General features: G+C 41.9%; 2 long non-coding RNA genes across 2 annotated transcripts in view; one reads left to right on the forward strand and one right to left on the reverse strand.

Annotated features, from left to right (window-relative positions):
• Positions 1 to 9,080: 9,080 nt before the first annotated feature.
• On the reverse strand, positions 9,081 to 16,042 carry LOC139142371 (uncharacterized). Its single transcript, XR_011554374.1, has 2 exons — positions 15,554 to 16,042; positions 9,081 to 9,485 (listed from the first exon to the last, which is right to left on the reverse strand). It is a non-coding gene; the product is annotated as an uncharacterized lncRNA (long non-coding RNA).
• A 176-nt stretch (positions 16,043 to 16,218) lies between these two features.
• The window catches only part of LOC139142372 (uncharacterized), a 49,198-nt gene continuing 41,074 nt past the window's right edge, over positions 16,219 to 24,342 (forward strand). The window contains exon 1 of the long non-coding RNA XR_011554375.1: positions 16,219 to 16,449. This is a non-coding gene — a long non-coding RNA (uncharacterized lncRNA). The remainder of the gene's footprint in view (positions 16,450 to 24,342) is intronic.

Consider the following 24,342-nt stretch of genomic DNA (forward strand, 5'->3'; position numbering starts at 1 on the left):
TGTGAGTGTGAGAAACGATGAACGCTGAATGACCATACGGCCTTCACGGCGAAAACATCGAACACATGATTGAACATGTGACAACGAGAGCATTTGGCTTTGGTCTTTACTTATCTCTCTTTCCTGTTTTCCCTGTCCCGTCAAAACATTTGGTTAGACATTTTGTATTTGGCCCCGGTGAAAGGAAAAAACAACAACAACACAACTTGACCCTGTGAAATGCTTTTAAAGTAATGAAGTTGAAAGAGTTAGTTCAGGCCTGGAAAAAAAGGAAAGCAGAAGTATAGATGAATTTCTTGTTTTTTTCAGAAAGAGTGGCACATCTCTGCAGATAACTACAAAACGCCAGCAAAAATCGAATGTTACCAACAATCATTAAAGCATGCAAATATAGAGATTTTATGACCTTGCAAACAAATATAAAGTTGGCAAATACTGGAAAACACACTAGTGTTAATGCACCCAGTGTTTTCAATGATACGGGATATTTCTGACAAAAGAAACTTTTCTTTCTCACCTCGTTATTTTACTCAGTTGAATCGGTCTCTGCGCGACTGTTGCAAGATCGCATGACCAAACCACAGGAGAAGAAATATGAAACTTGGGATTTTCATATCGAACCAGAATTACTTTTTAACAGAGGTTGTCATGTATCCAGGTTCAAAACCGTCAAAATCCATGGATGAGCGCGTAATATGGTGGCTTTTCAAGTTTACACGGACACTGGTTAGTAGGTTATAACTATGATACTCGAAGGAGGGGGTATACGTTTTGGTACACCCCCCCCCCCCGCGCGCCAAGAGAGTCACGTGATCGATCATATGATTTGTAAAAAGTGAATGTAAACTTGCCGTTTACATCTCAATTACGGTCGAAAAGATAAAGTTTGACGAGACTTAGCTTCGTTTGGAACTCGCTATTGTGAGTTTGGGAACTTTGAACTGGGAAGTTAGAAGGGGCATGGCTGTTTTCCCTTCAAATTACGAACAAACAAACATCATAAAGCATCCAAATTTGTTGGGCGACAAAGACCGAGCGTCGTCGATGTGAGATGATAATTTCACGACGCCGAGATGAGGTCGTAAATCATTCCGAACTGGGCTGTTGAGACGAGACGAGCCGGGGCATTGACTTCTGGATCTGTGTGTTCTGTGTTGCGCCCACAATGCTTGCGCAGACATTGTTTTTTAGAAAGTGAAATAAAGCCTGAAATTAGAAACAAAGGGCGCCGTAGACACGGTTTGTTATCAGAAAGTAGAGAAAACAAAAAGATGTATTTGTGCTGACATACTTCAACTGGACATGCTCTGTTGAGTCGGAGGGGGCTCAAATTCCAAGCCTGAAAGGCTTTGCACACAGGCGGTATGGCCGGTGTGCCGTAATAAACCTCTCGGATATTGAATATGCTGCCAGTCGCTGTCTTCAGCGATGTCCGCCGTGACGTAATGTTGCTTTTATTCACCGTTTTTCTCACCCAAGTTCGAAATAACAACATCGGGGAGTAAAAATAAATGAGGCAGTTTTTATAGGCTTATAAAAAATCATGGTCTATTTCTTTCAAGGTATGCTTGGTCTCGAATTGATGAACTATGGTTTGAAAGATCGTCTGCTTCCGTCCCGTTTGAAAGGTGCTCTTTTTGAGGAAGAGTGGGGGGGGGGGAGGGGGGGGGGGCAGGAGCGAACAACAGCGGCCCTGTTAAAATAGCGTTCAGCCTCCTGTAAGTCCAGAAGACCACACAAAAAATCTGCCGACACTTGCGAACAAAGGCGAACGCAAACAGCCGAGCCATTGAAAAGAAGTCGAACCTGGAGGGCGAAAAACGACAAAACGTACGAGCGCACGTTAAGTAATCAAATCGTCACCGCGCACCTCGGGGGAGTCGGCTGGCACACTGGAGATAAGAAACAGAGAACAACATCGATGGGGGGAAAAGCTCTTGCTTGGGTGAAAATTTCCAAATGGATAGAGAGTGGCATGACAGAGGTATGACTCATTTCAAAAACAGACGACTGCCCGGTCTCGTCTTCTGCTTTTCTAACCCTATACGCTTTGATAGAAATCACTCATGCTTCAGTCGATCACAAAACCCTGGCTGCATGCATGCTTGAGCAGGTACAATCTACAGGCAGCGGGGCCCAACACCACCATCTCTCCAATGCATATCGGCGCACAATAGAACTCTCTCCAGCGACCAAAGGGGTCAGCGAACAGTGGCCAACCTGTGTTTAGTCAAATTCAATCCCTTAATGCGTTTTCAGCTCAGTAGCCTAAAATATTTGAGACCTCCCATTTCCTGGGGAACTAAACCTCGGTGGATGGTCTCCATTTGTTCCCGCGGAGGAAATTCTCCGCCGCTTCGGGCGATATGTCAGGGAAGGGATCTCGGCTCTTGCTCCGCATCATCCCACGTGCTTTCGTTTCGCGATGTTTGATCGACACTGCCGCCGTCGCATGTGAACACGGTTGTACTACAATGTTCACTTCGGATGCGAACCGATGTCGTTGCCAAGTCTGACATGGCTGAACTAGAATTTCCACTTAGCATGTGTACAGCGATGTCATGTGCCCTTCATAGTTCTGCTTACGTCAAAGAGAGAGCATCTCAAACCTCGTTCCACAACATAGAGCAAAAATTCATAAAAATACATTCCACGACTAGATGTGTACAGATCGGCGACATGAAACCACGGAACCGGAAGTGTCTGAAACAAAACTCATTCTTAAATACCGGGATTTGAAATTTTGGTGTTTGTAGATAGTGGTGTCACCTGTGTAACCGGTCGACCTCATTACAAGAGAACGATTTCAAAACATGAGTTGAAATTGACATGGGAAATGCATCACACTTCATTGTCTGTTCATCAGGCAGTGTGCAGTTGTACGCGTACCCATGCTTAAAAATCAATGGAGTTTGTGCCGTAATTCAATGTGTATCATGTTCACACGTATGATTGAGCATCGAGTTGTTAATATGAACTTAACTCGCGTGCGACAACACTCGGGAATTTCCGCCATGTCCATTTCAGCGTTAATATCGTCAAAAACTTTTGCTCATTTCCTAAGACAATGTGTGCGGGCATGTTTCTTGCATCCAGAGAGACCTGCTCTCGTGAATAGTAAAGATGGTCCTCCCGTCTTGATTGTAGAGGGCGGTACAGCCAGAGAAATGCAAAGCACATCGACGTTTTATTTTAAAAGTCAACAAATAAAAATCAAACACAATAGATAAAAATAAATAAATATGTAAGTCTGTGAAGGACTTAGTCAACTTGTGCTTATCATAGTGAAATCGACAAATTCATTGATTCTTGTTACAAGTCGCTGATACCAGTTTCACCTTGGCTTCAAAATGGTGGTCCAAATTTCGTTGTTGACATGGTTCCGCTCTTGTCGTATTTCATCGCGGAAGCCAACCGTTTCAATAATAAAAAAAAAACAAACAACAAAAACGACGAAACCGTTTCCTGGTCAGGCGGTGGGGCGTTGATCACAGAAACAAGATCGTGTTAACGTGCTGCGATAATTTCCGATGCAGCATAACAGTTTGAATTATTGAATATGCGTCCATTGTGCTCTTTCATCCGAGCTGTTACAAACACTATCTTTACAAGATGCACTCATTAAATCTTTAAAGCGTACCCCCGAAGCTGTTACATTACGGGTTTTCATGACAATTCGTTTCGAGAAAAATTCCCTTTCCCCCTCGAGTGGCAAAACGCGCATGGATTTCGCACCTTGCGGCAGGATCCATTATGACCAATTAAATATTATGAAATGTACAGAGTCATAAAAATTTGAAATATTTCTTTGGGGCTTGATATGTGTCGTGGAGTGTGAAACAGAACATCGTTGCAGGTTTTTGGCGTTGGTTTCCACTGATCAAAAAACAAAAGTATCATTACATACCAGATGTACGTAATTGGTGTTTTAAAAGGGCTTCCTTTTATATTTCGTGGCATACAAAAATATCATTTATCAATCATCTGCTATCTTTCAGAGAAATAATTTTGCAAACTTCGTTTTTTTTTCTGTTTAATAAAAAAAACCCCATAGCAAAAAATACTCCAGTGGTTTCAATGACTGTAGAAAACAAGACAACAGAAATGTGACTATAGATATCAGCTGCAAAATATTAGTGACTGGCTGGACATTTTTCAATTATGACGTCCATGACAGCAAAATAGTCGTTATTATCCTTTCCGCACGAATAACATTTCAATATCCAAGAGCGAGATCGAAAACAGAAGCATGACAGAGCTAAGCCAGGGACAGAACGACCGTCGTGTCATCCACTTACCGACCCCTTTTAATTAGTAAAACTCGTGTCGCTTTATTACAAGTTTGAAATAAAAGATTAATCTAGGGTTTGATGAATACTGGGTGCTGATGGTGAGCTGCATGAATTAGTGATGGGACCATACAACTACGGCTAATACAGGAGGCTGACGGACATCGCACACGGGAAGGTGAGGACCCCTCCAAACTTCAGTCAGCCGAAAATTTCCAGCGAACTCGCTGGCTCGGCGTATTCCCAGGACGAGTCATCGGCCGACGCGATCAGAAAGGGAAAACAGACCAGGAGACGAGTGTCTCGGTCACAGAACAAAACAAACAGCCCGAGTTGTCATTTTTTTTTATAAGTGGGCGCTTGGGTTCAGGGGGGAATGGAACGTAGCCTTCCCGTGTTGCATTGCAACGACTTTTAACATCGGCGTCTTCGCATCCTATTTCTCATTAATATTCTTTGCATATCGCTTTGTTCGTTTCAGAATTCCTCCTTCCCCCCTCACGAGCCTGAACCACGACCACTTTTCATAAACACATTAGGACGGGTTTCAGACCTCGAAGCACACAATGCCTCGGAGAAACGAAGGATGTAAATTTCGATGACATTTCCTCTTTTTTGTGTGTTCTACGAAAACGTGTACATTTCCCCGCTCCTTCCACCTAACGTTTCTTGAAGGACAAGTACAAGCAACGCAGTGCGCTGTATACTATGTACAACAGTTCACAAATAAATTCTACTCCCAACTAAAATTCAGTCGCCTTCAATAACACTTGTCATACTATCATACATATGCAGAATTTTTTTTTGAAAAGCTGAATGCTGGGCACTTTGCGATGTTTTTGGGAGTCTGACATGAAAATGTATTTCATAAACAGAACATAAATATCATGGAAATAGATTGTGAGTTACAGCGTATGGGGCTAAGAATGTTGTTCTTTATTTGACAGTAAGTATTCCTTTGCGTTCAGGGATAACATGCTAATATTCAAACCAAGGTAAAAACGCGCAGCTCGTTTTGCGTCGCTGTCGAGCAGTCCCCAAAACAATGCATGCGTTTTATTACTTTGGGGCAATTTGTGAGGGAGTCTTTTGTCTTGTGTAGTTCAAGTTCGTTGTGATTAGAAAAAGTTTAGATTAAGACAAGGAAACTTTTAGTGTGCAAAACTGCGACTTAAACATTTAGGAGTCTTTTAGATTGTGCCGATTTGAATGATGGTACACTCACGTTTGGACATCTTCTTCTTCATTTGTTACACAGGTCCATATTCAGGCCGGGCTTCGTGCGAACTTTGGACCACAAAGTGTCGAAGTGCAGTCACCCTCAATGGAAGAGCTCACATCCGGCAGCGGTGGTGTCGTCTCGGTAAATTGATAGCGGGAGTGTTCTTGCCGGCGAACGTCCAAGGAATACACCGCGATTAAAAATGGACAGAAACAACCCCTCAGCATTGGTTGGGCAATGCAGTACAAACAAGCGATGTGGTGACAACATTTTAATCAAGGTTATAAACCAGCTTTCGACATTGAACGAGACTTATCTAAACCGAGTCGAACCGAGATGAACTTCGGAGAAGTCTGAGTCAAGCTAGAAGTTTGAAGTTCGGCTAAATTCTGAGCCAGTACCCATCACCGTTTTGTTATACTAGCGAGATATGCATACATTTTACACCCTCACAGACAACGCCATGTCATTTGGCAAAGTCTCGGCGAGCCTCGGTCAGAGGCCGAACCTGCAGTGCCAACGCGGAACATCTCAAAGCACAGAATGACGCCATACCAAGTCACGCAGAAGTCTTGGAATAAAGCTGGAATTGAACAAACAAACAAAAAAAATCTTCACTAATAATTTTGTCGGATTTTTTTTTTGTTTCGCAGAAACTTCCGGAGAAGACTATCAGACTCAGAATGTGATCATAATACAAAAAAACGTGGCGAATTTACCAAGCGTAAACTCCGAATTTAATTACAGAGTCGAATTTACCGCGAAGGGGATTTCCACTGTAAAGAATATTAACTTATTTTCGTTGTACATATGATTTGGCATATACGGTGGTACTAAGTAAGAGTTTGTATGCTGGGGTTCAATCTGTGACACTTCTATAAGTCTAACGAAATCTTCAAAAAATCAAGAATAAACGGGGCTTTTGAGAGATTTGCTGTAATCAGAGCGGAACCCTTTTTAGCGGCGATAATATTAAGGACAATATTTCCGATGGTTGTAAAATGCACGCTGTATCGAAATTCATGCATTATTTATCAGCTTGGGAGAGAAAAAAAGTTTGAAACCGTCACAGCGTTGAAGTCTTGTCTCCACGTCAATGATCTCCTTTGAGAAACAGATTTTATCATTTTTAATGGTTATTGAGAAAATGTGACACATAGCGTTGCAAAAATTCTGCGAATTATTTAAATAGGTGCCAAAAGTAGATTAAACTCAGCCGAATAAAAATAAATGATGATGAAATTTATCTTTGTTATGCGCCAATTTTTTAGGTTTGTTATAATAGCGTGAATTAAATAAGAAAGATGAAAGGTGGACCTGACACAAGAGTCGTTTTAGGTTCGCCGAGGTTTGTTTTTACCGGGGAGTCTTGTAACACGTTGGAATAAAGGCATCACGGGTACGGCTTCCACTGTATTGTGTGCGTTTTATGTCGCTGAAATCAACATTCTCCTCATTTTCGCGCCTTTACTGGTATGTGGTAAAATGTGTTTTGTTTACACTTCGTGACAATCGACTCGCTCTGGTTGCTTAGAAACGGCAAGTTCTCCCCGACACGTTATTCACACTTTCGGATTGGGGGCGGAGGGGGGGGGGGGAAGAGATTGAAGATGAACATTTTTGTTAGATGGCAGTTTCAGTAAAAGTTATCTGCTGTGTGAAAAATTTAAATTGATGGTGAACAATTTGAAGATAATTTTGATGCATTCGTAAACATCGATTAAAATATGTTAATTTTCGTTGCCACATCGTCATCAAACATATTTTATTTCCTTCTGTTTGACATCTGGCTTAATTGCTTATGATCGGCTTACTTAGAGACACAGCTGTATAGGGGGTTTACAGACTCTGATGCTAAGAAATTCTGAGGTGTGCTACTGCGATGCTGATCAATACATTTATTGGCTTACACCGAGTGTGGAATACTATTTGAACTAACTATACAAACTTAGTGACCTAGGATGGAAGATTTGTAAATTAAAGGATAAATAGCTATAACAATTGATATTTTTTTTCACTAGTTGACATTAATGCCAAATTCAAGTTCTTGTTCTGCCCTCAAAGCATGCTTAAATATCCATTATTTAGCTTGTCAACACAGCAACTCGTGAAAAATGCACAGTTATTGTTTACATTTGAATTCTAGTCCGGACCAGAATTCATTCTCCTGTCAACATTGATCTTGCAGTTTACAGGACATGTACAGACTGTGAGTTGACATGTTATTGGCGAGTAGAACAAAACAATCTTGTTGACGTCAACAAGTAAAATGATAAAATAATCATCAACGGTTGCAGTTGCCAGTCCTTATAAGGTATTCACAGAGTTACCCCGGAATGCTGGATGCCATTCCTGGGGCTGTTTTGTCAATGAAAGACAGAGCCACCCAAGTGTGAAACGTTGGTTGCTTTTCAGCTGGACTGTCTTATGGACAAAATGTGGTACACAACAGGTTGTGTTTACAAACACACACACAACACCGAAAGAACGGAAGCTCGAATTATACATGCATTATATTTGAAATGGGTTCTTGTTTTTGTGTCAGCAAATTAGCAGATACACACATCTAAGCCAACGGTTGGACGAAAATTCGCGAGTTTTAAAACGTCTTAAAAGCGCATAATTGTTTAATTTGTGTATTATACCATTCGCATCGCGAGAAAGAGATTGTCGACTTGAAACACTTGCGTAAAGGCCTTGAGACAGCGGTGTAAAGCGCCAACGTCCATCTCATTATCAAGTCTATACAGTAATAGTTCCATATGGCTGTTATTATATTCTTTAGCTATTCCTATCTGATCTAGACATTCTAAAGGCGAAAGCGAAATTGCTGAACTCTATTTTTTTATGAAAGCGAAATGTCATCATCTGAGGAATGTTCCTGCGAGATTGAAACGTCAAGATGTGTGAATTATGTGGTCAGGCAAAGTGGGTGAGAGCTTGTATAGTGGATGGAGGGAGTGTGGTTTTGATGTGCGGACAATGCCCCTCACAAGCTGATGTGTACACCGTTTTATAACTCAGTGTTTGGCAGTAAATATCGCGAAGGATAAGTGGGTGTCAAACAGGGCTTTTGTGTGTATAGCGAAGTCCCAGACATCACAATCGGAAACGTAGACGATCAGTTCTGCATGCCACAGCCATTTTGACGTGCACTCTGTTCTGCGAGAGAGTGACCCTCCCCTCAAAAAGGGGGTATTTTTTGCGATGTCTTTTTACACTGCAAGAATTTGGAATCGAAGAATTAGGAACTGCAAAGATGAAAAGGCCGATTGAAAACGTTTACAATTAGTCCAAGGTTGCGCCCCACCCCCACGGGAATGCCACTCAGAGATGCTGACCTTTCATTCAATGGCTGGGCTAAAACCCAATTTGAGTGAAGAATCAACCAGCCAGCTTCGAAGTGACAAATCAACACGCCTGACGGCTGCAACGTTACGTTACAAAAAAAACCCATCCCTACACTCTCTATAATCCAAAGGCCTGTGAAACTATTACACCATTTCAGAAAATAAAAAACACACAACTTTTCGATGATAAATAATTCAAAGCCTTTTGGGGACTCAAAATTAATATTCCTAAATTATTTATTTCTATTTAAGCAAAATCAAAAATGGACATACAATATCTTGTACTTGTTGATGGACTATCCCTCATGAATATTTGCGTTGTTTTCTTTTGAAAACGACTTGAATGCTATATCTGAAGCCGGCACGGTGACCAACATCTGGTGGTCGGAAAATAATACTACGTAAGTATTTAAGTCTTCAAAATAATAAAATTTAAACCTTAGAGAAAGGTCTTTGACCTTTGGCCGGAGAAGCTGCTGTATTCGCGTTGTCTGATGATTTTGCTGGTTTCAGCCCCGGGTGAGAGTTACACACACCGAAATCCAGAAATATGGGCGTCATCCCTACTCCATTCCGCATTTCATCCCGGCGAATGTTTAACTTCGGCTTCATGTCTGTGTATCTCTGAAATTAGCATAGAAACATACACATACGAACGTAAAATAAAGAAATTGAAAATGTCATAAAAAACTTGGGTAGTCGAATTGACAAGGCCGTGTGTATTTCCACAGGAGTATTATTTTAAACGGATGATAAAGTCGTTTGTCAGCACTCACTACGATCACCACAGATTCAACACTCGAGGAACAATGAATATGCATACATTTACACATGGCTTTCATTGGCACAGATGCATATTGAGGCTTGATTTTGTTGTGTTGTATTGACAATTTCAGGCAGGAGTTTGATCAAGCATATGTTATCCGGAGTCTTTTCCCCACAAAAAATGTGACCACCAAACTAACAATTACTTTTGTATGTTGTTGTTGATTTTTTGTAGATGCAAATGCGATATTTACATTTTACGGCCATACAAGGTTGTCGGGCCATAATTGAAATAAAAAAAATCGTCAGGCGTGTGCAAGCGTGGGAGATCTGCAACGGTATCTCAAAAGAAACAAGATGTACGTGTAGCTCGTCATGTATATCAGCAAAATGACGCGTCCGCAAGTTTACAAGAAATGACAAAACAGAATGTAGTAAGTACTGCGTTTGCAAAAATGCTCGATTAACGCATTGGACATCTATGACGACGATCGTAAAAAGGTTGGAAAGCGCGGTGACATTTTAGTGCGACAAAAAATCCACCTTTCCAATCATATCAATAAATCATAATTATCAAGCAACAACAACAACAACAACAAAAACAACGGATGCAAAACTAGAAAAGAAAACAATCGACACGACGACGACAACAAACGGAAATGAGACATGATGGCTTATATGATGATATGGATCGCGGGGTTTGCAATTGCAGGAATGACAGCTTATTCTGAATCACGCCAGAGATCATCCGATTCGTGGGGCATAAAAAAATGCTCTTTTAAAAACGAGATAGTGTCTCCTGGTAATTATTTTGCTATTTTCTCGAAGCCTGCAGTTTATCTTCGCAGGTTTCTGCACAACTCCTGACACCACAAGTCGCAGAAATACGCCTGGTGTGTGTTCTCAGTGCAGATGCTTGGAAATAATGGGGGACACACATATAATGTATTGAAAGAGGAGGGAGTGGAACCTTTTCAGTTTAGGTTTGTTTTTTCTCTTCGGAAATTGACAAGGAGTTATTCCACGGAGCAGTGAAAAATGATGGGAATCCGTGGTGTTCCAGGGAGCTATAAATCAGTAACGATCTATCCCATTCGTTAAGGTTGACATGAATATTTCAAAAGTTTGTCATAGGGATGTAGTAGGGTAGACGGGCAGATGCAGGATGCCGCTCTGCCGGCGACTTCAATTGTCTAGTTCGTTGAAGACATCTTCTGTGGGACGCCTTACACTTTTTCGGGGTAGGCCTCGCGCTTTTCCCAGACACGTTCGATTTGTTGAACATGGACTGCCCTTGTCTAACGCGGTTCTGCTTACAGATTGCGACAGGCTCGCCGTTGACAAGCACCGCTGACCCGGAAACTTGGCAGCCATCTTGATTTTCTCTCTGCGATTTTTGCAGCACACAGAGCACAGGCACTGTGTAATGCGACGGGGTGTATGGGCAAACTGCGGTGGCACGGGGCTGTACACTCACCAAGGCCCCTGCATCTTAATCGTAGGCAGAATTACCTGAGAAGCGTGGATGCGTGAAGACAGAGACGCCTTCAGAAGCTATAACGCGGGCGAAATCGCCACATAATCTTGTCTCACGGAGACATATCAGCACTGGAACTGGAGATGAAATTTACACCATTACTGACACCATCACAGCGTTATTGTTCAAATACACTACCCGAGGCTTGTTTTTTTCGCTGCGATCATATTTTGATGTGTACAGCGGGACAAATTTCAATGAATTTAGCAGGCGTTTGTGATGACTTTGCCTGTTATTTAAGACATTTTGCACGCAGATTTGGCCCTTTTATTCTTCCCTCTTTTGAGATCCGTGAAAATGCCAGCACAATAGAAGGCGATGTGTTTGCAGTTTGGCATGCATGACTGGACAACCACACCGGCTTGAAATAACTACCGACAACACCACCCTTTTGCCGTGTTCGTTTCACGCTTTGTCTATTACATACAAACAACCCCGACCAGAAGGCTCTCTGTCTCTCTCTCTCACTCACTCACTCTCTCTCCCTGCAGCTAAGACAGCACCGACTACCCGCTCATCAGACTCGCCGTCTCCGGCTCCCGATTTCCTTTGTTTTATTGTTCCGATTCCAGCGTGTGATTTTTAAAATCAGAGTGTTCAATTTTTCGGGGGAGAAGGTGAAGATGGAAAGATTGGGCAATGAGTTTGGCTTGCAGCGGAATTCGCACGAAAACAAGCAGGTTTTTTTTATTGCCCGGAATCACAGCCCCGTTTATGATGAATGGTCGCATTGTTGTTCCAGTAAGCACGAATCCTTTTTGTTCTTTTCGCGAGAATTATTGAAATTTCGATTTTTTTCGGATGATTTTAAATTGGTTGAAGAACAGTAATCGGCGTGTAAAATATATACAGCGAACGCCCCAAGGCATGGCGGTGCTCGGCTATGTAATGCATCACACACTATCCTCCACTGGCAATCTAATATAGGAGACTTAACTCGTCACAACGTCTACTCGCATGATCTCTAGTTTATGTTCCGATGAACAAAGTTCAACAATTTCGGAAAATAATATTGGTAAAAAATAATCCCTCACTGTTGCATTTCCAAACGCCCCGCCACATCCGCGGGGCATTTTCGATTCTATCTTTTTTTCTCGATCCGATCGTTTTCAACTCTATCGAATCAAAGCATATTTTTCTGGCATATTTTTTTAAAACATTGTTGGTTTGGTGAGTAAAGTTTTAAAGTGACAGACCGCCAAATTCACGACCAAGTAACGCAGTTTTAAAATGAAAGCCAGGTAGAGAGAGATGTTCTTATGTCGATATATTGTCGTATATTTTCCGACACCTTGTCGACATTTTGAGCTCTTATCGCTGGTTGTAAATTTCCAGGATGGAGAGATATTTTATGCAGTGTGAAAATGAGATAAAAGCGAGGAAAGACGACCGTGTTTTCAAGCGCAAACCTCTAAAAAGGCGGTGCTAGAATTTTTTTTGACCATTTCTCATTAAAAATAAGAAAATCACAACCAATTGGAAAACAAACATTTTGATGTAGCGAGGCTGTGATCAGCCCTAAACCACAATTAGGTGCAGGTTTTAATTTTAACAGTACGGCAGCCAGAAATAGACACAAATGTCCGCTGCCCACCACACAGGGACGAACCCATCACCAATCTCTTATCACTCGAAATAAAACAAAACAGATTCTACACTAAAAATAAAAAAAAAGAAAGCTCGACAGATAGAAGGGGGAAAGTCCTGCAACTGCCGCTCATTTATCAAGTTGGTTCAGTTTATCATTCGGGGAGATTTGCAGCGATATTCGCAGGTTTTACTTCAATCTGAAAGCGTTTATGCCACTGATGGAAATATATGTGCGATATATATCATAATTTTCAACGTTTAGTGGAATTAAAATTCGATTGCGTGGACTGAACGGTAAACGATCTCAATTGATTTCCGCAAGTTGTAATGTTCTCAACTGCAGCGGCAGCCGCTGAGTAGCGGGGACCGGTGCACTCTTTTTTTTAACTAATTGCTTAATATCTCCGGTTTATTACATAACGCAAGTATACCTGCAAATCCGTCAAACGTCGGAACGCACGAACGATGGCGTTGTCAGAAGCAACCTGCATCGAAGCAAGATGCATTTTAATAAGAAATTCTGTTTTAAACAAATAACTATGAACTTCCATATTTTCATTTAACATGCAGGTATTGTTTGGGTTTTTTTTTCACTTGAAGGAGGCACACAATGGGCTAGTCGGTCAGGTCGATATTAGGATATCAATGCAGTATGGTGACAGAGCCCTTCGTTGATGGAACCGCGCGATTTGTTTACACCCAAAGAAAGTCGCTAAGAAAAACGCTTGAGCGGGCATATAATGTCAAGCACCGATGTAATATCCCCAACGATGGAGATACCGACGGACGTCTTGCGACGGGTATCACCATTCGATGATACGGTGGCTGATGGTAATTCATCGCTCGGTGTTTTGCTGAGGTCGATGAGGGTTGGTGTTTTCACGACTGCGAACGAGGTCATGCCAGGCATATTTACTCTGTTGTTCATAATTGCACCGGTTAAAAATACTGCTGCTAATGTTTAGCAAGAGATTTAAAAAAAGTCAGATACGGGCACTGCTCGTCATAGACACATGATACCATAAACTTGTGTCGCTTTTTTTTTATTTTAAATATCGTAAAACCGTCAAAAAATCTAGAAGTATGTAGGTCGTACCGTTTCAACCTAGCCGGATTCAGACGCCGAAGAAGTCCGCAGCAATAATTTATGAAGAAACGCCACGTTTGCTTTACAAGGTGACCAAGTAAATTTTAATCCTAAAGAATGAATATTTCTTCATCAGAGTGTCTTATTTTCAATAATTCTATGATAAACACATTTGGAATTAATATGATCACTGGAAGTATATTTAACGAAATAAACACAGTACAGGATGGTATTGCAACGAAATTCACGTTTTACTATACTTTCACTGAAAAATTAACGATAAATCCGAAAGCAAGTGGATATTTTCGAATTGAATCCGAGTAAACTATTGGTTCACACCGTGGAGAGGTGTACAGAGCGCGGTGGTTATTTTTAACGGCTTGCAATCTTGGGGTGTCGCTTACTAAATCTATGAGTACCTGCATTTTTTAAGCAAAACAATAGCAGCTAAAAGTCTGCATTTGGATGATCTGCACATTATCTTTTGAAGTTCCGTTTCTGGAACTTTGGTTTCTGCACTGTCAGTAATGACTTGAATTTGAAAATATATTCTAAAATAGTAGTAAGTGTATATTTAAATCTTTTCTACAAGGACAGAATAAAAAAAAACAATTCACCGAAAAGTAAACTTGCTCATATAATGACAATAAGCTAGAAAGAATGGGTAACTTTTTGAACGTCTAGCTATCGCCATGGCAACTGGAATGCTTGTGTTTTCTGTCAATGATGTCAAGGTTGCCCTTTGACAAGTTTAAGTTTGAAATTAGCAAAAATCTGCCATTGGGGAGGAATGAGTACGCTAATTTACATAGATGACACCGAGGGGAGTTTTAGTGGGACTGACAAGAATGGAATTTATGTCGTGGGTCGTGTGTATGCTCTACTAAAAAAAAAGTGAGCCTGCACTACAGTGACGTGTATTCCGCAAAGATGAAGGTGCGTCTAACGAGTTTGAACTCGGGGCAAAGGCCAACGCCTCGTCTGAGTGCTGTAAATTTCCGTGCAATATGGACATGTCACGCAGATGTAATATTCACAAAACCACGGTTCCCCGTCACACCTCTCCTGACAACCGGCGACTTCACAGAAAAGCTGATGAAAAATTCATGAAAAAGAAAGGAGTCGACGGATCGACAGGCAGCAAGCGACCCGACATCGAATTTCACCCTTCAGTTCCGACTCAAAGGTAGTTGGTGGGGAGGGGGGGGGAGGGTCGTCATTGCGCTATACCCTGTTAAGGATGTTGAAAACAAAATCCTGATTCGAAGTTACTCTAAAGTTAACTGCTTGTACGGTGTTGTTGTAATACTTTAATACACACTGGGGTGCTATTCACCTACTTCTGAACAATGCATCGCACTAACGCGAAGATTAGCCCATCCCAGTGACGATAAAATATAGAGAACCGCACTCATAAAACACCACACGAAGGTAGAGGAGAACTTAGCGAGGGAGTGAACTCTAACCTTTGAGGAAAGAAGACGACATTTGTACATAAAAAATTTGCAAGGCTCGCGTCTTAGCAGGGCGTATTGTTTGTTTCTGGTACAGGCCGCATGAACTGAATTGCCGGCGGTCAGCATGCACAAAAGATGAGGCACGATGTCAGTACAACCACTTCTTCAGTTTCTGAGTAGATTTCATCCGGGCGAAATTGACAAGATTCCCATTTCCCATTGTGTTCGTTTCTTAGGGGAATATAACTTACTTTACCTTGTAAATCTCCAGTGTGGATCACATAATGCTGTCCGGTGTAAAAAAGTCCGCTGGCAGTGGGGCTATGCCGGATAGGACTCCACAAACCGACAGTCGGTTCGTTGAGTATTTTTTTTTTGACAGATCGACAGCCTGTTTGCAGATCGCTCCTCTCCAGCCGAGGACCCTCTCTCACTGAGCACAAAGCGAGCGATTGTGTCGGGTGTCTCTTCGCGAAAAAAAGGCAGAACAAAAAATGGTCAAAGGCGCAGCCAAAGAGAGCGAGAGGGGGAATTGTGTGTGCGCCCATTGACTGCTGTGACTCAGGTCGGTATAGCCAGCACAACGGTTCCCTTCTAATGCAAAGCAGCCAGTAATGTTATACTGGGACGCATTCATAGCAGCGATATAGAGAAAACGGCACTTAGAATAAATGGAATGCACCCTGGCTACATGCATCTTGCATGAGTCTTACGAAGTGTAGCTTACGCTGGAATACCAAACTAGACGTTCGGAAGCCGAGTTTTTTAACTTCAAACTTTTTGGGGCTGAGAGATTATAACCCTTGCTTCGCCTCTTTTCAAAGGGCAATGCTTGGCTGCTATTAAAACCTTTTCAAAAAGGCAGAAAAGTCTATTGGCAAATCTCTTAGTCTGGTTTTTGAGTGTACTTTATGCCGAACGGAAAAGAACAATTCTGCTGGCCATGTATGGAACAAAGGCGTTCAAGCGTCCCTATTTGATGGCTTGTTTGTATTCCTGTTTTTATCCCCTATGTTCTGTAAGCAAGACACCAGCTCTTCTGGAGTCATTCACGGGGCGCAGATTGCCAAACTTGTCAGAAAGTCAGTGATGAAGTCACTTTGTCGCTCGTCCGTAATGGCGGACACTGCGCGCCATCCAATAGGAGTTCAGGTAAGCGCCTCTCTCAGAACGTGTTGGGTGCATTTCGGGACGTTTTTTGGGAGGGTTTCAAACTTGAGTGAATTTACGAGCTATGTCAGCTGTGTGCAAAACAGCGCCATGTGAAAGGTGGTGATTTTTGTGCAATCGATTATAGGGCATTCATTTCACCTTATTATTGTACCAAACTCTTACACAAAGTCTTCCCCGAGCTCGGCACAATGACAGATACGTTCATTTTAGATTGATTCGACATCATGAAGGAACGTGATCGATGTCGATCGAAAATTTTGACGAATTTTGAAAGAAATTGTTGAGGAAGCGACCAAATGTGGTCGAATTTTTGCGCGCTATATTTAGTACCGAGAACAAAGGAAGGGGGGAATAACACGGTGTACCCACTCAATGTCACTTAAAGTGACAGGCCCGGCTCATTGCTGGTGTTTTCTAACGTTTCCACAAGAGTTGAATAACACTTCGCAGAAAATGGTGACTCCAAATTCAAACAAAACAGTTGGGAAACGGAACTGGCGTTAGGTCATACCAATTCCCCCATTAAAATGTCTCTTTAAAAACATAGCATGTGTGCAGTAATGCATTTGTGTTCGCAAGTACTCTCGAATTTGAAAGGAATCTCGCTGTTTACAAGGTGGATTTTGATAGGAAAAATACTTGACTTTTAAAAGAACATCAGCTACTGTACACCGCCGAGGAAGCGACCGATATGAAATATTCAAAAGCTGCTTTCGAAATTCAAATGGCGGGAATTTTCAGTCGCTTTCGGCTGATTTGAATTTCAAAGTAGGACGGGAATCAAACTGTCATGTGCAATCAGCATCCGGTGAATGAAGACTTGTAAGCTGGGCTCAATTGTCCTGATTTAGCGTGTTATCCAATTAAACGATCTTAGAAACATCATGAATTTCTAGGTTTTTTTTTAAATTTGACTATTCACAATTGAATTAAAGATATCGCAAACAAACACACAAAGAGTTTAGATTGTTAAAAAATTGTTGGATGCATCTCCAAGGGATACAGACACTCCAGTGATCCACTCATTGATTTCTTAAGGAATCCATCCTGGAGGTCTATTACATAAGAGTTTTGTCTCTTTGCGAGGAATGAGACTTGAGTGCTTCCAAGTGATTTAAAGGTACTTCAAGAGCAAAATGTATGCCAACCTGAAATGAAGAAACGATATCATATTTTTTACTGTGGGCTTCAAACATTGTACCTGGATATTCAAATTTGATGTCACTAGATTTGCATAATTTTTAAGACATAACAACTTTCTTCGGCGACTTTTATCAAGACAAAGCAAACGAATTTCTTCGCTCGGCGCAAAATCTACGGTCATAATTCGAAGAATTTTATTTTCTTTGAACATAGCTTACTTGTTGACGATTGGGGTCTCACTTCACCACTTTGCTGCAACGCTGCTCACCAAGGTCTTCGTCCACCGAGCACAATTCTCACCTCCCCTACATGTGATTTTCCTTTCTCCTCATGCCACCGCCAATCATTGATGAGACAAGGCGAGTTGCAGGCACGGGCTAATCTGAAAGGCTCATCTTCCTTTGAGGCTGAATTCCATTTTTTGAAAGGCGCACCAGTCACACAGAAAGCTCTCGTGACACGTCGGTTTCAACATACTGACCTCATGTCAGAAATAAGCTGACATTTTGATGTGGCCCAAGAAGTACGAACAATGGGGGTATTTACTTAGCCGCCCCTGGTCGTAGCGGCTTGTTTTGCCAGAACAGTGCCCTGTGTCCTATAACTGACGTGACATCTCTTGCAAGGGACACTGGGATTTGTGTGATATCTATCTTTCCAGTTGAGAATGGGATAATTTTGGGCCACTCGATTCGAAACCAGGAGACTTGCATCCCAAGCCAGATGGCATGTCTTTCTAATTTTCAGTACCCGTATGTCAGATGTGTCGCTCTCTCACTATTTTGGGTGAAAAGTTTCCAGATCGGCGAAAGCCAGTCGGCGAATCACAACTTATGCGACTGCAGTTCCAAGACAAGAAATTGTTTAGTTTTGATGACATGGCGCTCTTTTAATCCATTAACTGTCAATGTCACCAGTTTTCATTCTCTCCATTGCCAAAGCTTCGGTGACGTTTTCCCTGACAAAGTTATGTACACCGGTTACTTTAATCCTTTGTAATAACAAGGTAATAATACCGTTTTTAGACATACCTAACTTTAGATGTACATAGCTTGTCAGTGACGTATCTTACAGTTTTAGGGTATTCTTTTAATTTACCATGAACTAGCGTGATCGCAGTTTAAAGTATGATGTTGGAAGATTTTGTATTTTAGGAATATTCCTAGAAATTGGCTAACTCAATAAAGCAAACAAAAAACATCGCTTAAAAACCACTTTTCTCCCTGAAGTATAGAAAATGAAAGCCGACTGTGGCGCATACAAGGCCGTCCATTTTTACATGAAGGCGTAATGCAAAGGTTAGGGAGCAGGTAAAATTGATGGAGACAAGATGCCGGATTATAGAGGACAATGTTGCCCCCGGACGGAGGAGTCGAGTTTCGTATCTACTTCAGATCAGAGATTATCACCGTCGGCAAATTTTGCTAAAACAAATCATATTTGTCGTAATTTTGACTTAACTTTGAATCAGTTTTGATCAGAACCGACGGTAAAAACAGAGCGCGTGATATTCGCTCTAAAATGAAAACCAGACAGTTGTGATCAACGTCAAGGAGGCAGATTCAGAAATTGCCGTCTGTTCAAAAAATCAACCGCGAACTATTTATCCGAGCATGTCAATTTCGCACGGAGACAGCCAATCGTCTGTGATACACAAAACAGCACCCTCGGCACAAAGGAGCGAAAATGGTTCGTACTTTCAATGTCTAAAATAAACAACATTTAACCTCGCGCAAATAGCCTGTATGAGATCATTAATTAAGGGAAAGTATAAAATGAAAAAAAGGAAAATTCCAACTGAGAATACTGTCTGAGAGTAACCCGAGGTAAGAAAGCGAGAGAGAGCATTCTTTAGTCAGTGCGAGTGCTTGATGGATGGATGGCCATGTGAGCTAGTGTGTATTGCCCGCGGTGAATGCGGTGTATTATGGTGGATTTCAACGCTTAAGAAAAAAACTGAAGAGACAATATGGAGAAAGAAAAAACGCAAAATGGCTGCGCCGGAGAAAAATAACTTGAGGCCTGTGGGCTATAAAAGCTCGCTTTTTTTCACCTGTGCCAGGTGGATGTCGAGTCAAGATGCCAAAGTGGACGTCTAATGGTTTTTTGTTGGGGTTTGTCTGCCAACACGGCTATCACTGGAACAAATGGAATACACAAATTATAACACATGCTGTAGGCTACTAACACGCATCTGGGAGTAACTTATGAAAAGGCGTAATTCAGAGCGACGTATATGAACACAATACACAATAGAATGTGTGGCTTAAAACACAGGACAAATAATTTCATGAGCATATTCGACGATAGAACACCGTTTAGTCGGCCCGCCTACTGTCCACAAACCGATCATACCATAACGGAATACCGTATATGCCCACCACTTTATTTACCTTCTACTTTCGCAGGTGTTTACCCTATTATTTTTATCTACATTTTTTGTGCGTGTTAAAGGTCCAATTGATTAAAAGTCACCACAAGTTCGACGTTACTATAATAGTAACGCAGTAAACATAGCCCGGGTCAATCAGACGATTGTTAAAATGGCGATAAAAAAATCAGCCTAAATTGGCAAAATTCCAAAATTCTTCGCAAAAACCTTTCTTTTTTTGGTCCGATGGACGTTCATGTGCTCGGAAATGCCGCCAGGTTCAAAAATTGTACGCTTGTTAGGGTTGGCAAGCATAGAAATAATCTACCCGACGCAAAGTTTGTAGCTGAGAAGAGGATGACGACATGCGGTCGGATCTGTGCCTCGTTGACAGAGTATCACAACACATCTCATCAATAGAAATTGTTCTTAACGTTATAATGCCCATTACGGGCAGTTAATCAAAGCCAGCTAAGTACGGGTTATAGCTACCTAAAGTTCACAACCCTTTTATTATACAAACCAAGAGGGCTTAACGTGTAGGAATAGAACAAATTATTCTTGTGCGAATTTTCTAATTTTTGCCCTTCTTTATCACTTTTGGTTTGCTTTTTATATACCCAGATATATTTGCCACTAACCAGAACCCGCCGCCATCGTAATTTGCATATTTCTGTAGTGACTACGCCGCGACTTTCAACAGATTACAATATAAGGCGGGCTGCTGCATTGTTTAGTGTTTGAAGTTGGATGTTCTTGCCCAGAAAGTGATTTTGAAGTATTTGCTGAATATTTTCGCGTCAAAGGAGGGAAGCATTCGAGCTATTTGTTGTGTCGGTGTGAATTGGAGTAAAGAATGGGGAACCAAACGACATGTAACAGTAAAAACAAAAAGTCTTACAACTAAGTTGAATAGCCATTCCATCCATACAGTTTGAGATACAAATAAACAGTAAGAGAAGTAAAAAATGTTTTAACGGGTTTTATTTACGTTTACTGAAACCATTTCAAGAATGTGCCTACAAGAACAAGGGCAATGGCAATGTAACGTTTCTATACATGCAACCTCTCTATATTACCGCCGAAAAAATATCTCCGTGAACGAGGTGTGAAGATGATAACTGGCTATTAGCAGGATGTAAAGCCTAGATATCACCGGACGAGGATGTCTCATTTGCCATTATTCTTCTTAACTGTCCGAAAGCTAGGAATGGGGTGTTCGAGTCAGTATATCGATGTACACCATGTTGCCATGTAGGATATCGTTGCGGGTTTTTTCTTTCCAATGTTCATCCGTTGAACGATTTCCATCGTTAAACGAACGTAGCCTGCCGATATAGCCGGGGTTCGTGCATTACTTGCGAGGTTAAATCTGAAATGAAATGAAAATAAAACTCAATACGGGGAATTTCTGGGAGATTTCTGAATTTTGATAGGATTACGCAGTTTCAAAGTTATTCACTAGAATATAAGCACACCACTAGGCTTGACACCACGTCAGTCCCCTAAGCCTAGGAGACCGGAGCAGTGTTTACTTCAAATAAACTCAAGATATTGACTTTCTTTGTGAAGTCCAGCGAAAGGGCTTATTTTGACGAAATCGCCTCGTAGAAATTTTGATCAAGTTCCGACCGCCGTGGCCGATAGCGAGCGAATTTGAAGAGGCGTACAATAGCCGAGACTATCTGCAGAAATTCCCAATTTCTTTTTACTTTTGTTCCGCGACTAGATTTCCAGAGCCACGTGACCGAGTCTGTAATTTAAAACGCGTCAGTTTGGAACAAAATAAATGAAAATGAGAATAGCTTGATTGTGTGTTTTCTCAGAGTCCCCAACCTCTGTTAGTCGTGAAGCTATTACGTTTTTTTTCAACTGCCAAATAAGGCATACCTGCACATGCGGTTGGACCAGCCGGGGTTAATGTACATGGGTCGGGTGTTGCGAAGTGGAAATATACAAAATACATATTGGTAACAGCGTCATTTAAATGTCTATTACAAGCGGGAAGCACTCACGGTTAAATTCCCATAAAACAGGTAGGAACAGGGAAGGGACTAGTGATCAACTTCCTGCGACTGATGTACCGGGAGAGACGTAGAGGAAATTTGATACTGCTCCGTGTCAGGGCGCTGGATGTGATTGAGCGGGGCCTGGGCTCGTAGCGGACTGAGTAGGGAAAAAATATAGGAAATCGTTTGAGATTCCTCGCGATCTGCAGAAAAACTAACAGGAATCAAGCAAGATCCATTTAATCTGCTCCAGTCTGACTGAGGCACTAGATCATGAAAGATTCAAAAGTTGAACTGACGGAGACAGAAAGCTTCTGTAGCGAGAGACTGATGACAAAAAGAAACTTATTATTGACATTTCTGACAGTTTCAAACCAAACCACGGAGTTGATAAAGAAAAACGCCGGCCAGGGATGAGTGACAGGGCGTGCGCTCTGCTCCTCTCTCTTTTGAACGCATCTCGAGAGCGTTGTCCGGGAAACGAGTTGCCTGCTAGGATGGAGAACACAGAGAGAAATATCGATGGGGGAGGAGAGAATTCTAAAGAGGAAAGAAAAGACATCAGCGTGGCTTGTCTATGATTTTCGCCGACATCTCTTGATAATCGTCGGCAGATTAGCATTACAAATAGAGGCCAAGCTGTTACAGGAGCCGTGAGAGCGACTCGGGGAAAAATAGCGAAAGTTGGCAACCTCTCATTTTGTGAGTTACCGGGGTCTGCTATTAGAGGACGCATTCAGTGACCATTAAGGCTCGTGTACAATCGGGGTCTGGAGAGAGAGAGAGATACAGCGAGCGCACTAATGATCACTTCAGCGGAGAAGTCCCCCGACGCCGGGTGGTAAAGCCATCCCCCCGATCTGATGAATCTTAACATCCTGATGACTTTCATTAAACGTCAGAACCTGGCGCTGATGAGCGAGGGAAAAAAGGGCTAGACGTCTAGCGTCGAAAATGATAAGGTTGCCGGGTAAAGTGGCCAAGCGGGGCCCGAAGAAAAGCCCACTAACGGCGACGATCCGAGGAATTAGCGTGGATTGACAAGAAGGCAATTAATTTGTATTTCACCGAGGCGGTCGATCACTCAGGACACCCGAGCACATTTGACAATTGCAGATGATGAAGTCACTCCCCTCAACTAGACATTTGCAATATTATTCATGCAACGATAACGAGGCTAACCCGAGTATGTTCTCTCTCCCGTGTTGTGCCCGTCGGCAGTTTTGGTCAGTTAACGTTGCCAAATTGTTCTCGATCTTGGGTCTAATTGCCAGTCAGCTTTAACTTGTCTTAAAAGGGGCCACACGCGCTCATGCCATAAGTACTTCGACGTTCAAGAGGTCCGCCAATACTGTAGATGGCGATGCGTTCATTTTCTTTCACAACACCTCAGTTCAACGAGCACTCTTGACGTAATGAAGTTTCAAAGCGACACCGTATCTTCCAGTATTATCGCCCGAGAGCTTTAACATTTGCCAGAAGCATAGCGACGGACACAAAAAACCGAACCCCATCGGCTTTCCACAGCTTTGATTGCGGAGTACGAAATAATTATCCCGCCGCCAATTTCTAAAATTCAAGAGAGGGGCAACACGGTGACATCACGTGGAATCGAATCCCCGGGGAGGACGTTTTGCCCACCCCTTGATTCGGAATTCCTTTAATTTCGCTCCAGTTATTTAATCGAAATATACATATTTTATTCCCACATTAAATTGAATGGTAAATAGATTGAAGACACGGGATAACTCGTCGCACGTCAAGTGATCTGTTTATGGCCGGGTTTTCTCCCCGCGTTTCCCGCCAATCGAATTAGCAGCCGGTTAATGGCCAATTCGCACCCGTAATCTGCTACACTGAATGGCTGGACTAGACTCAATGCGTTCACCTTGCACCAAATTGAAACGGACATTTCATTTGCGCGCTTTTTTGACTTCTCAGAAAAGCGCGTGTCCCCCGAAATTTTTTTTTCAGTGAGAAATTACGTCACAGAAGAATTTCGGCAGAATAAACTCCAGAACATACAGGAAGCTTAAACATTTGCCTTCTAAACGATATTAAACGTTTCGTTACGCGTAGTGAAAGGTGTCTTTTATGATCAATTGAAAAATACCTCACAAGGAAAATTTTAAGTCTGATTAATTGAATCGAAACCGTTGGAATTTCTCAATTGGCAAATTACGAGTTTGCCGGGAGCATCAGCGTAAAGGATGCAAATGCCTGAAAATCCGTCAAAATTAGCACGTTTTACAAACCCATCCTGAATACAGGTTTTCAAAAAAAGTATCAGATGTTCTTTCGACTGTGTGTTTTTTGAGAAAATGCCAACCTGTCCCATGGCGATTTCAA

The sequence above is a fragment of the Ptychodera flava genome, chromosome 10 (assembly GCF_041260155.1).
Source record: "Ptychodera flava strain L36383 chromosome 10, AS_Pfla_20210202, whole genome shotgun sequence".
Lineage (NCBI taxonomy): Eukaryota > Metazoa > Hemichordata > Enteropneusta > Ptychoderidae > Ptychodera > Ptychodera flava.